Source organism: Oncorhynchus tshawytscha, linkage group LG19 (genome assembly GCF_018296145.1).
Source record: "Oncorhynchus tshawytscha isolate Ot180627B linkage group LG19, Otsh_v2.0, whole genome shotgun sequence".
Taxonomy (NCBI): domain Eukaryota; kingdom Metazoa; phylum Chordata; class Actinopteri; order Salmoniformes; family Salmonidae; genus Oncorhynchus; species Oncorhynchus tshawytscha.
This window is the reverse complement of record NC_056447.1, coordinates 12,341,576-12,354,168: the sequence shown is the minus strand read 5'-3', so window position 1 is coordinate 12,354,168 and position 12,593 is coordinate 12,341,576. Positions and strand designations below refer to the sequence as shown.

Here is a 12,593-nt window from a genome sequence, read left to right as displayed (position 1 = left end):
TGGCTTCCACAGCATTCTGCAGCGATTCACCATCCCATCTGGTTTGCGCTTAGTGGGACTACCATTTGTTTTACAACAGGACAATGACCAAACATATCTCCAGGCTGTGTAAGGGCTATTTGACCAAGAAGGAGAGTGATGAAGTGCTGCATCAGATGACTTGGCTTCCACAATCACCTGACCTCAACCCAATTGAGATGGTTTGGGATTAGTTGGACTGTAGAGGGAAGGAAAAGCAGCTAACAAGTGCTCAGCATATGTGGGAACTCCTTCAAGACTGCTGGAAAAGCATTCCAGGTGAAGCTGGTTGAGAGAATGCCAAGCGTGTGCAAAGCTGTCATCAGGACAAAGGGTGGCTACTTTAAAGAATATAAAATACATTTAGATTTGTTTAACACTTTTTTGGTTACTACATGATTCCATATGTGTTATTTCATAGTGTTGATTGTCTTCACTATTATTCTAAAATGTAGAAAATAGTTTTTTTTTTTTTTTTAGAAAAACCCTTGAATGATAGGTGTGTCCAAACTCTTGACTGGTACTCTTCATATCGTGGGCATAATAATGACATAAGAGGTCATAAAAATTAATGACAAACTATGTCTAACCTAACACGGTAGTTGGTTCGAGCCTAGCTGCTCTGTTCAATTCCACTGACATCCGCTGTCATGACTGTTTATAACATCTATTATCAGGATTACAGCATATGGCTGCCTCAGACGAGAGGCCATGTCAGTGGCAGATCGACCCGATCCAGTCACTAACTAAACAATCCCCCTACTCGGACTGACAGATATTACAACAGCCCTATGCCTTACTTTATGAGACTGCTTAAAGCTGTAATCCTTGATGGTGAAACTGCCATATCTGTTACTGACATTGTTTCCCTCTGACATCATTGCACATGCCACAGAACACCAGAATATGTACTGCATATTTTTCACCTGTGCTTCGTCAACAAAACATAAACAACGGCCGTGGGACGGACAGTGGCGTTGTTTCCGCTAATGCAGTTTCCATTGTTATCACTGCTTGACTGTTATATTGTATACTACATCTCAAATACCATTATCTTCAATATTTTTTGTTTTACTTACTTACATATGCCTATGCATGCTGCAATTCAGTTTTTGCTGTAAAGGTGTACACTTTAAATAATGTATAACTATACATTTGTAACTTGATGTTTCAAGTAGTATTATTTTACGTTAGTTTATCAATCCATAGCTGATACAATATCAAGCTGGTGAAAAATAACTATATAATAGTTCCTAATATTCCTCGAAGCAAATATCAATGAATAATACTAAATTAAGCAGATGGTGCCAAGCAGAAATATGGCGAAAACTCTGGACAGATTATTCTGAATGATTCAATGACTCTACTTCTTTTGCTTCTGTCGATGAAAAGGATAACCTTTCGACTCAGAGACAGAAAGCAAGCTTGTTGTGAAAACACCCTCCCTGTGGAGTTGTGTGACACTGCAGCCTCCACAGTACCTACAGAGAACAAGAGCACAGCCGGTGTGTGTGTGTGTGTGTGAGAGAGAGAGATTATCTGCGTGTGTGTGTGAGAGAGAGATACTCTGTGTGTGTGTGTGTGTGTGTGTGTGTGTGAGAGAGAGAGATACTTTGCTTGTGTGTGTGAGAGAGAGATACTCTGCGTGTGTGTGTGAGAGAGAGAGCGAGACTGCGTGTGTGTGAGAGAGAGAGCGAGACTCTGCGTGTGTGCGTGTGTGCGTGTGTGCATGTGTGTGTGTGTGTGTGTGTGTGTGAGATCGAGAGATAGACTGTGTGTGTGAGAGAGACTGTGTGTGTATCCTGTTAGCACTTCTGCTGTGTTGGCTCTCATAAAGAGCTTCATGATTGGCTCCTCTGTGTATTTGCAGGGGAGAACACACAGCGCATGGGCAAACACACACAGTATACACTAGTCAGTCAGCCCTTCTGTTAACTGGAGAGCCCTGGCACTATCAAAGACAATCTGCTGTCAACAACAAAAACTGCAGAGTGTGTGTGTACTAAATGTGTGCTTATCTGTACAAATGTAAAAGAACAGGACCTGGTGTGCTACCCCTACTGAAGAAAATTTGAAAATGTGTACTAATTCCCAAAAAACACCATTGATCAAATATAATGGATGCAGTGCTGCGAGAGAGAGAGACAGAGAGAGAGAGAGAGACAGAGAGAAGGGTGGGGATCAAGAAAGAGAGAACGATCACGGCAAGTGTGCTTTTGTCAGCTTCTCTCTCTCTTCTTTCTTGCCAGATGGGGAGAAGGGGAGAGGGAGATCAAGAAAGAGAGAACGATCACAGCAAGTGTGCTTTCATTAGCTTCTCTCTCCCTCTTCTTTCTCGCCGGCTTCGGTACAACTAATAAATCAACTTTGCTTTTAATCTCGCGCAATGAGTCATAATAAAAATTAACTGCATCGCTGCCACAGTGCCTGGGAATAGGGAATAAACTATCCTAGTGTGGCGGTAATTCCGGCTTGCCTCTGCCACGCCACATTCGCCAGATATAGGCTGGGTTTCTGTACAGCACTTTGAGATATCAGGTGATGTAAGAAGGGCTTTATAAATACATTTGATTTTGATATAGTTTCCTTCCCCGGCACATTTGACAGCTTTTCCCCTGTGCTTTTAACTAAAAGCTAGCTGGTGCAGGGCTTTTGAAACGTCAGAGGATAGGAGAATCTGGAAACTGTGGCCTCCCCCTCACAGTGAATCACCAGCTCAATCAATCAAGGTGAAAACACAACTCCCCTTCTTCCGCTGACACTTGCATCCCTTGAGACTTAGCAGGGAACACTATGGAAATGCAATCTATTATTACCGTTGGGGAACACTTTAGTTATTGCTTAAGCACCAAACTGAAGCCAATAAGGACTGCCTATAGTCCACATAGGTGCTATAGCTGCATAAACATCTATAACTACAGTGCCTTCAGAAAGTATTCATACCCCTTGACTTATTCCACATTTTGTTGTTACAGCCTGAATAAAACATGTATTATTCTACACACAATACCCCATAATGACAAAGTGAAAACATGTTTTTAGAAATGTTTTCCAAATGTATTGTAAATGAAATACCGAAATATCTAATTTACGTACACTACCATTCAAAAGTTTGGGGTCACTTAGAAATGTACTTGTTTTTGAAAGAAAAGCACGCTTTTTGTCCAATAAAATAACATCATATTGATAAGAAAGACAGAGTAGACATTGTTAATGCTGGAAATGGCAGATTTTTTATGGAATATCTACATAGGCGTACAGAGGCCCATTATCAGCAACCATCACTCCTGTGTTCCAATGGCACGTTGTGTTAGCTAATCCAAGTTTATCATTTTAAACAGGCTAATTGATCATTAGAAAACCTTTTTGCAATTATGTTAGAACAGCGGAAAACTGTTGTTCTGATTAAAGAAGCAATAAAACTGGCCATCTTTAGACTAGTTGAGTATATGGAGCATCAGCATTTGTGGGTTCGATTACAGGCTCAAAATGGACAGAAACAAAGACCTTTCTTCAGAAACTCGTCAGTCTATTCTTGTTCTGAGAAAGGAAGGCTATTCCATGTGAGAAATTGCCAAGAGACTGAAGATCTCGTACAAAGCTGTGTAATACTCCCTTCACAGAACAGTGCAAACTGGCCCTAACCAGAATAGAAAGAAGTGGGAGGCCCTGGTGCACATCTGAGCAAGAGGACAAGTACATTAGTGTGTCTAGTTTGAGAAACAGACGCCTCACAAGCCCTCAACTGGCAGCTTCATTAAATAGTACCCGCAAAACACCAGTCTCAACGTCAACAGTGAAGAGGCGACTCCGGGATGCTGACCTTCTATGCAGAGTTGCCAAGAAAAAGCCGTGTCTCAGACTGGCCAATAAAAAGAAAAGATGGGCAAAAGAACACAGGCACCGGACAGAGGCAGCTGTGGGTCTTTCGGGGTAAGTCTCTAAGAGCTTTGCACACCTGGGTTGTACAATTTTTGCACATTATTCTATTTTATTTTTAGCTCTGTTAAGTTGGTTGTTGATCATTTTAAAGTCTTGCCGCCGATTTAAGTCAAAACTGTAACTAGGCCACTCAGGAACATTCAATGTCATCTTGGTAAATAACTCCAGTATATATTTGGACTTGTGTTTAAGGTTATTAACCTGCTGAAAGGTGAATTTGTCTCCAAGTGTCTGTTGGAAAGCAGACAACCAGATTTTCTTCTAGGATTTTGCCCGTGTTTTGCTCTATTCCAATCATACCCATAACATGCTGCAGCCACCACTATGCTTGAAAATATGAAGAGTGGTACTCAGTGATGTGTTGTATTGGATTTGCCCCAAACATAACGCTTTGTATTCAGGACATGAAGTTAATTTAATTGCCATTGTTTGCAGTTTTACTTTATTTTTTGTCATTTATTTTTTGATTTGATCCCTTTTTCTCCCCAATTTCGTGGTATCCAATTGTTAGTAGCTACTATCTTGTTCCATCGCTACAACTCCCGTACAGGCTCGGGAGAGACGAAGGTTGAAAGTCATACGTCCTCCGATACACAACCCAACCAAGCCGTACTGCTTCTTAACACAGCGCGCATCCAACCCAGCCGCACACTGTGCACCTGGCAACCTTGGTTGTGTCTTAATGCAAACAGGATGTTTTGGAATATTTTTTATTCGGCACAGGATTCCTTCTTTTTTACTAGCTACTCTGTCCAGCTCCAGCCCAGGAACAGAGAGCTTGGAACAGATCATCATGGGAGCGTGTGGGTGTTAAATCAATGGTCGAGCAGACAGGAGTAGCAGGCCTATTCCTTGAGGCCCCAACAAACAATTCTGTAAAGGTCTCATACCAGAGCAGAGGCAAGGCCAGGTTGTGACAATGTTAAAGTATATATTTTTTTCAAGAGATTTTGATAAGCAGTTCCGTAGCCATTATTTGAGCAGATTGGACTTTATTACATTTTGTTCAAACTTGTGCTGAAGAGCCCACGCACAGTCAATTTCTATAGGTTGTTATGGAGTGGGTTGTTGGGTACAATATATGATTCAAGTCTATTTTCTATCAACAAACAATCCCAACTTTTCAGCATGGTAGCATGGGATCATGGTCTGACCGAGAGTGTGGTTCTGAAAGAACAGCTTCCGTTGTGTCACTCGATTACTTTTCACAAACAGCCCCAAGGTTTGCCAAAGTATGTCGTCTGGTCTTTGGCGTCCCGGCGCAAATAGCGTAACCGGCAATACACTCCTAACCACCCGCGACCAGCGAGTACATGAAACATCCTTCATTCTTCCTTAACTAGCTTTAATGGTGTGCCTCCAGAAGAAAGAAAAACACAGGGAAAATATGTGTAGTCCTAATAAAACAATTTCCACCACAAACAGCTGCAATAACATCTGCTAAATATGTGTATGTGACCAATGAAATTGGTTTTGATTTGATTTGCTAGGGTGGCTAATACATTGTGTACAGCATTCAGCCAATCAGGTTGCACCAGTCTGTTGTTTACCCCTGCTGCTGTACACAACGCATTAGCCACCCTACCATAGTGGTGAGAACATTTGTTTAAGTATGACTATTTTTCAAAAAAGAATTTGGGCGGCCCCCCCATTTAATCGCGTTAATTAAGGAGGAAAACGACGCCTTTGAAGCCTGATAGGAGGATGTTTTACGTACCAACTGGTTGCAGGTAGAGGAAATAAACATTGTCAGGAAGAAGTACGCCCTCTAGGGGTTTTGGCACTAACATACGCTTTAATGTGAATGTTCGTTTGTGGCCTCAACACTTAATATATCTTTTCCCTTACGAAAACATATTGCAATCGGAGTGCAGTATAACTACAACTGCAATTGGAGTGCAGTACACTAAAAGTTATTATGCAATTACTGAGACCAAATTACCACAGTCGACAGCAGTTACTGGACTTTTAATGCAGTTTCAAAACGGCAGTCTTATTTTGTAAGGATTAGTAGCCTATGTGGGCTATAGCATTTACAATATGTTGCTAGTGACCAGTCCAATTATGCCGTTACCCACTCTACGACATTATAATACTTATTCATAATGCTACTATATTTACATTGCATGAACCAGCTTCATGGAGAAGCTGTCACTGTCTGCGATGCAAATCAATGTTTCAAGGCGATTGTTGCTTAGAGAATGGAATTACATTTGATCTACTCATAAAGGCTTAATGCTATACAATTAATATAATTGTTATTCTTATTGACAATAACAACTCAATCCATGCAGAACTAGAGGTTAGACATAATGAGACAAAAAAAAAGTGTCTCCATACACTCGGCATATGGCGCTTCATAGAACAAGGGTTTGCATATTCGAGCACACACACATGAAATAAAGTAGATTCATTTTATGGAAGACTAGCGTTGGTCTTACCTTGGAGTTTTATTTTGGTGCAAGGGGGAAGGGGGGTACAACTCCACCGCTCTCCCTTCAGTTTACTCGCCGCTCTCCATCGCAACGCACAGGTGCCTGTCTTTCCGGGGTAAAACGTGATGGAGATTCACCCCTGTTCAGCGCATCCGCTCGACTAATTGTATTGAAATCATTCAACGAGGGGCCCTTCCCACTCGAGATGCATGCGATCTGAGGTCCTGAGGAGACAGTCGCTATAGAAGCATTTCTATGAGAACGTTCCCACCCCGACTGCAGAGGTAGCCTAGTCACACCCCTGCAATGCAACTTCCAGCACTTGACCAGAATACACCGGAGCGCTCAATACAAAGGATATAGATACCGCGTTATTTTCTTATGTAACGGACATCATTTCAGAAGCTCACGATACCATACACATGTATACACTGAGTGTACAAAACATTAAGAACACTTGCTCTTTCCATGACATAGACTGACCAGGTGAATCCAGGTGAAAACTATGATCCCTTATTGATGTCACTTGTTAAATCCACTTCAATCAGTGTAGATGAAGGGGAGGAGACAGGTTAAAGAAGGATTTGTTAGCCTTGAGAAATGGATTGTGTATGTGTGCCATTCAGAGGGTTGAATGGGCATGACAACAGATTGAAGTGCCTTTGAATGGGTATGTGCCAGGCACGGGTTTGTGTCAAAAACTGCAACACTGCTAGGTTTATCACGCTCAGAAGTTTCTGTGTGTATCAAGAACGTTCCACCACCCAAACGGTATCCAACTTGACACAACTGTGGGAAGCATTGGAGTCAACATGGGCCAGCATTCCCATTGAACGCTTTCAACATACTGTAGGAGTCCATGCCCCGACAAATTCAGGCTGTTCTGACAGCAAAAGGGGTGGGTGCAACCGAGTCCAATAGGATGGCACACAATTGGCCCAACGTCGTCCGGGTTAGGGTTTGGCCGTCATTGTAAATAAGATTTTGTTCTTAACTGACTTACCTAGTTACATAAAGGTTAAATGAAAAAAAACTCAATATCAGAAGGTGCTCCTAATGTTTGGTGTACTCAGTCAGTGTATATCTCATCATCTACTGCAGTATTTCCCAACTCCAGTCCCCGACAGTACATATTTTTGTTGTGGCCCCGGAAAAACACACCTGATTCTACTGGTCAACTAATCATCAAGCCATTGGCAAGTTGAATCAGATGTTTTTCTACAACAACAATGTATGCTGTTGTGGGTACTCGAGGATCAGAGTTGGGAAACACTTCTCTATTGTAATAGCCTATTCCAACACACTATTGGGCGATTCTATTAATGTATGCGTTTGTGGGTGGGTGGTAGAGAGAGAGAGACTGGCAATTTAATTAACCCAATTGATTTAATGAAATACATCGTTTCTAATGACAAGTGTAGCACAATGTATGTAATTTTACTACTTAGGCTACTTTCATCTAAGACTCTCATACTGCTTTGCCAAAATGCACCTGTGTAGGCTACTTCATGCCAACAAACCACATAAAACTAATTGAATAAGGAAAGAGAGATGGAAGTGTCACAAAGGGCTGAAAATCACAGCCGAGTATGCCCACATAATCTTCAAATTATGACATTGATTGCACAGTAGCACAGTACCTTTCACCTGTCAATCATGAAGAAGATAAAGTATAGCCTGTGATCTCTACATTGACCATTGCAGCCTATACTCATATCCCGAACAACCATCAAATGGTGTCCAGTTTAGTTATTCTACAGTATACCTGTAGGCTATTAGATAAGCAAACTAGAATTTGCCACTCAAGGCTACAGCAGTAAGATGATCTTATCTAGTATGTGAGAAAACATGCAACTTGTAAAAAGTCCATGTAGCATGTTCAAAATCCAAGTTGGCTGGACTTGAAATTGGAAAATTGTTGAGATGACATGGCATATTCCACCAACCCAATTACTTTTGCTTGGTGTGAGTTGAATTTGAAAAAACAATGTTGAGTGAACTTAAATAATGAAGTTTGCCTTTGCAACACAAATAGCTGAGTACATCACAAAAGAGAATTTGATTTGCTGAGATTCGCAATGTGAAATACTGTCTAGGCTTAAATACATGTCTCATTAACATATTACCCAGTGTGCCTTTCAGCAAGTTGTCAATTTGAGACAATTTACATGCCAGGGACCAGTTAACAACTGAAACGTATTTCAGAGGCCAAAATAAGATGCATTAAACCAGATATAGCAAAAAAGTTAGTGGATTTGTTGTAACCATTGAGATTGTTTTACTTGTTTATCTGGTCTGTGGCTGGTCAGATTTGAAATATGCTACTGTCTGGTACATTAATTGGATCATGACTGAACCTGGAAAGGAGTCAAAGGGTACAACATTAACATACGTGTCTCAAAACACACACACACATATATGTGCATACACACACACACACACACACACACACACACACACACACACACACACACACACACACATAATATATACACATACATATACAAATATATACATAAATATAAATATATATACACACACACACACAAACACATATATATATATACACACACTGCTCAAAAAAATAAAGGGAACACTTAAACAACACAATGTAACTCCAAGTCAATCACACTTCTGTGAAATCAAACTGTCCACTTAGGAAGCAACACTGATTGACAATAAATTTCACATGCTGTTGTGCAAATGGAATAGACAACAGGTGGAAATTATAGGCAATTAGCAAGACACCCCCAATAAAGGAGTGGTTCTGCAGGTGTGGACCACAGACCACTTCTCAGTTCCTATGCTTCCTGGTTGATGTTTTGGTCACTTTTGAATGCTGGCGGTGCTTTCACTCTAGTGGTAGCATGAGACGGAGTCTACAACCCACACAAGTGGCTCAGGTAGTGCAGCTCATCCAGGATGGCACATCAATGCGAGCTGTGGCAAGAAGGTTTGCTGTGTCTGTCAGCGTAGTGTCCAGAGCATGGATGCGCTACCAGGAGACAGGCCAGTACATCAGGAGACGTGGAGGAGGCCGTAGGAGGGCAACAACCCAGCAGCAGGACCGCTACCTCCACCTTTGTGCAAGGAGGAGCACTGCAAGAGCCCTGCAAAATGACCTCCAGCAGGCCACAAATGTGCATGTGTCTGCTCAAATGGTCAGAAACAGACTCCATGGGGGTGGTATGAGGGCCCGACGTCCACAGGTGGGGGTTGTGATTACAGCCCAACACCGTGCAGAACATTTGGCATTTGCCAGAGAACACCAAGATTGGCAAATTCGCCACTGGCGCCCTGTGCTCTTCACAGATGAAAGCAGGTTCACACTGAGCACGTGACAGACGTGACAGAGTCTGGAGACGTTGTGGAGAACGTTCTGCTGCCTGCAACATCCTCCAGCATGATGGTGTGGGGTGGCATTTCTTTGGGAGGCTGCACAGCCCTCCATGTGCTCGCCAGAGGTAGCCTGACTGCCATTAGGTACCGAGATGAGATCCTCAGACCCCTTGTGAGACCATATGCTGGTGCGGTTGGCCCTGGGTTCCTCCTAATGCAAGACAATGCTAGACCTCATGTGGCTGGAGTGTGTCAGCAGTTCCTGCAAGAGGAAGGCATTGATGCTATGGACTGGCCCGCCCGTTCCCCAGACCTGAATCCAATTGAGCACATCTGGGACATCATGTCTCACTCCATCCACAAACGCCACGTTGCACCACAGACTGTCCAGCAGTTGGCGGATGCTTTATTCCAGGTCTGGGAGGAGATCCCTCTGGAGACCATCCGCCACCTCATCAGGAGCATGCCCAGGTGTTGTAGGGAGGTCATACAGGCACGTGGAGGCCACACACACTACTGAGCCTAATTTTGACTTGTTTTAAGGACATTACATCAAAGTTGGATCAGCCTATAGTGTGGTTTTCCACTTTAATTTTGAGTGTGACTCCAAATCCTGACCTCCATGGGTTGATAAATTTGATTTCCATTGATAATTTTTGTGTGATTTAGTTGTCAGCACATTCAACTATGTAAAGAAAAAAGTATTTAATAAGAATATTTCATTCATTCAGATCTAGGATGTGCAAGGGCAATTTGACCAAGAAGGAGAGTGATGGAGAGCTGCATCAGATGACCTGGCCTCCACAATCACCCGACCTCAACCCAACTGAGATAGTTTGGGATGAGTTGGACCGCAGAGTGAAGGAAAAGCAGCCAACAAGTGCTCAGCATGTCTGGAAACTCCTTCAAGAAAGTTGGAAAATCATTCCAGGTAAAGCTGGTTGAGAGAATGCCAAGAGTGTGCAAAGTTGTCAAAGGCAAAGGGTGGCTAATTTAAAGAATATATCATATATTTTGATTTGACACTTTTTTGGTTACTACATGATTCCATATGCGTTATTTCATACTTTTGATGTTTTCACTATTATTCTACAATGTAGAAAATAGTAAAAAATAAAGACAAACCCTTGAATGAGTAGGTGTGTCCAAACTTTTGACTGGTACTGTAAAGTCAAAAGTTTGGAGAGAACTACTCATTCAAGGTTTTTTAAAATTTTTATTTGGACTGTTTCCTACATTGTAGAAGTAAGCCTTTTCCGAGCCAGAATGGCCCATAAAGGCAGGAGCCTATCTCCCGTTTCTGTAGCGTATTTAAGCTGCCCAGGGACAGGTCGAGAGCTCAACTGTGTGCAAGACTAGTGTGGTGTAACTTAATTTGGGCTCTTATTCTGTGAGCGAGTCTTCCTTTTATCCGCTGATGGTAAAGGTGACTGAATATAGATAATGTACACAGTTTAACACCCCTTCTCCATACGAAGATTTGCCCTATGTTCCATGGTATGCTTGGTTTGCTCCTCAGAGGTTTATGTTGAAGGCTCCGTTTCAGAGGGTTTTCCAGTTACTACTGCCTAATCATCTGCAAACAGCAGACTTACTTGTTATTACTTATTACAGTATTAAATCATTTATAAAAAAATAACAGTCAGGGGCTGTATCAAGTGTGTCTGAGTACGAGTGCCGATTTCGGAACAGTTTAGCCTTTTAGATCACAATAAATAAGATTTCTTGGAGAGTGTGGGACCTGATTTTAGATCAGCACTCCTACTCTGAGACACTTGATAGGGCCCCTGAGGTCTGAACAGAACTGTACAACAAAGTGTTCCGAATAAAAGCCATGAGAAGATTGAAATAATGGGCTTCGACATCATCATGAATGGAAAGCTTATCCACAACTAAAACATGAAGTCAGGTCAAATTCACTTGTCGCTCAACAATTTTTTTTTGCACTTTCAACTCCTATGTAACCCTGCTGGGAATTTATTCACCTCCCAATTATTATTTTTTACAAATAAATGATATCACCGCTTTTGTGAATTCATAGTTCTTAGTCACTTCTGGTCAAGCAGTAGATAGCCTACAAACCTCTATCTGGAGGATAGACTCCGGGGAAGAGGTGTAGCTCACACGGTTCACTTCCCTCTCATATTTTATTGATTCTCTGCCTTGCAATTACGCAACGGATGGTTATGCAACTGAGCAATAACCTCCATCATAACACTGAGCTGGCACTATGAAACCCAGGTATGAAACAACCGTCACCACACACAATTGTAACTGGGTTATACAGTGGGGCAAAAAAGTATTTAGTCAGCCACCAATTGTGCAAGTTCTCCCACTTAAAAAGATGAGAGAGGCCTGTAATTTTCATCATAGGTACACTTCAACTATGACAGACAAAATGAGAAAAACAAATCCAGAAAATCACATTGTAGGATTTTTAATGAATTTATTTGCAAATTATGGTGGAAAATAAGTATTGGTCAATAACAAAAGTTTATCTAAATACTTTGTTATATACCCTTTATTGGCAATGACAGAGGTCAAAAGTTTTCTGTAAGTCTTCACAAGGTTTCCACACACTGTTGCTGGTAATTCGGCCCACTCCTCCATTTAGATCTCCTCTAGAGCAGTGATGTTTTGGGGCTGTTGCTGGGCAACACAGACTTTCAACTCCCTCCAAAGATTTTCTATGGGATTGAGATCTGGAGACTGGCTAGGCCACTCCAGGACTTTTTTGCCCCACTGTGTATGCAACACTTCATTGTCCTCCATTAGATTTTGTCTCGAGCAGATCAAGAGTTTATAATCATACATTTAATTTCTGAGGGACTTGTGTCAAGATGCAGAAAGACTGACAGA

General features: G+C 41.8%; 1 protein-coding gene across 2 annotated transcripts in view; it reads right to left on the bottom strand.

Annotated features, from left to right (window-relative positions):
- syt12 (synaptotagmin XII) overlaps nt 1–6,760 on the bottom strand; it is a 42,998-nt gene extending 36,238 nt beyond the window's left edge. Inside the window, exon 1 of one of the 2 annotated variants that reach the window (XM_024379117.2) lies at nt 6,402–6,760. The gene's annotated coding sequence lies outside the window, so the exon portion shown is untranslated. The remainder of the gene's footprint in view (nt 1–6,401) is intronic. The other variant, XM_024379118.2, reaches the window with a different exon arrangement.
- Nucleotides 6,761–12,593: the final 5,833 nt, after the last annotated feature.